Genomic DNA, 388 nt, shown 5'->3' with positions numbered 1-388 from the left:
TGAGTGATATCTTCCTTTATCGTTTCTTTAAATATTACGCCTAAATTCATACTTGATAACAAAATAACACATTAAATGCGAGCAATTAGCCCATGTGGGCAGACCGAAACAATGCTGTTAATCCCAAACCAAGAATTTCTTGCAACACCGCAAGCGTTTCGATATACTGGCAAAAGTTCTTGCTTTAATTTGATTTCTTGGAGTGTGTGTGACCCCGAAGAAAATGTTAATATTAATATGACATAACATGTCATCTTCAATAGTGACATCATCATTGTACATCGAAATACAGATTATCAATTTAGAAAATTATAATACTTATTCTTTTCATTATTCCCTGACAACTCTTGATAACCGATACAATTCAAACCTATAGCAAATATAACAG

At 32.5% G+C, this 388-nt stretch overlaps 1 protein-coding gene across 1 annotated transcript in view; it reads right to left on the bottom strand.

Moving 5' to 3' along the window:
- Nucleotides 1-388, bottom strand: part of LOC119585075 (AT-rich interactive domain-containing protein 1A-like) — a gene marked incomplete at its 5' end in the record, with an annotated part of 7,824 nt that overhangs the window by 2,108 nt on the left and 5,328 nt on the right.

Source organism: Penaeus monodon, chromosome 19, assembly GCF_015228065.2.
Source record: "Penaeus monodon isolate SGIC_2016 chromosome 19, NSTDA_Pmon_1, whole genome shotgun sequence".
NCBI lineage: Eukaryota > Metazoa > Arthropoda > Malacostraca > Decapoda > Penaeidae > Penaeus > Penaeus monodon.
Note: the sequence above shows the minus strand (reverse complement) of the source record. Positions and strands in the feature narration are given on the sequence as shown.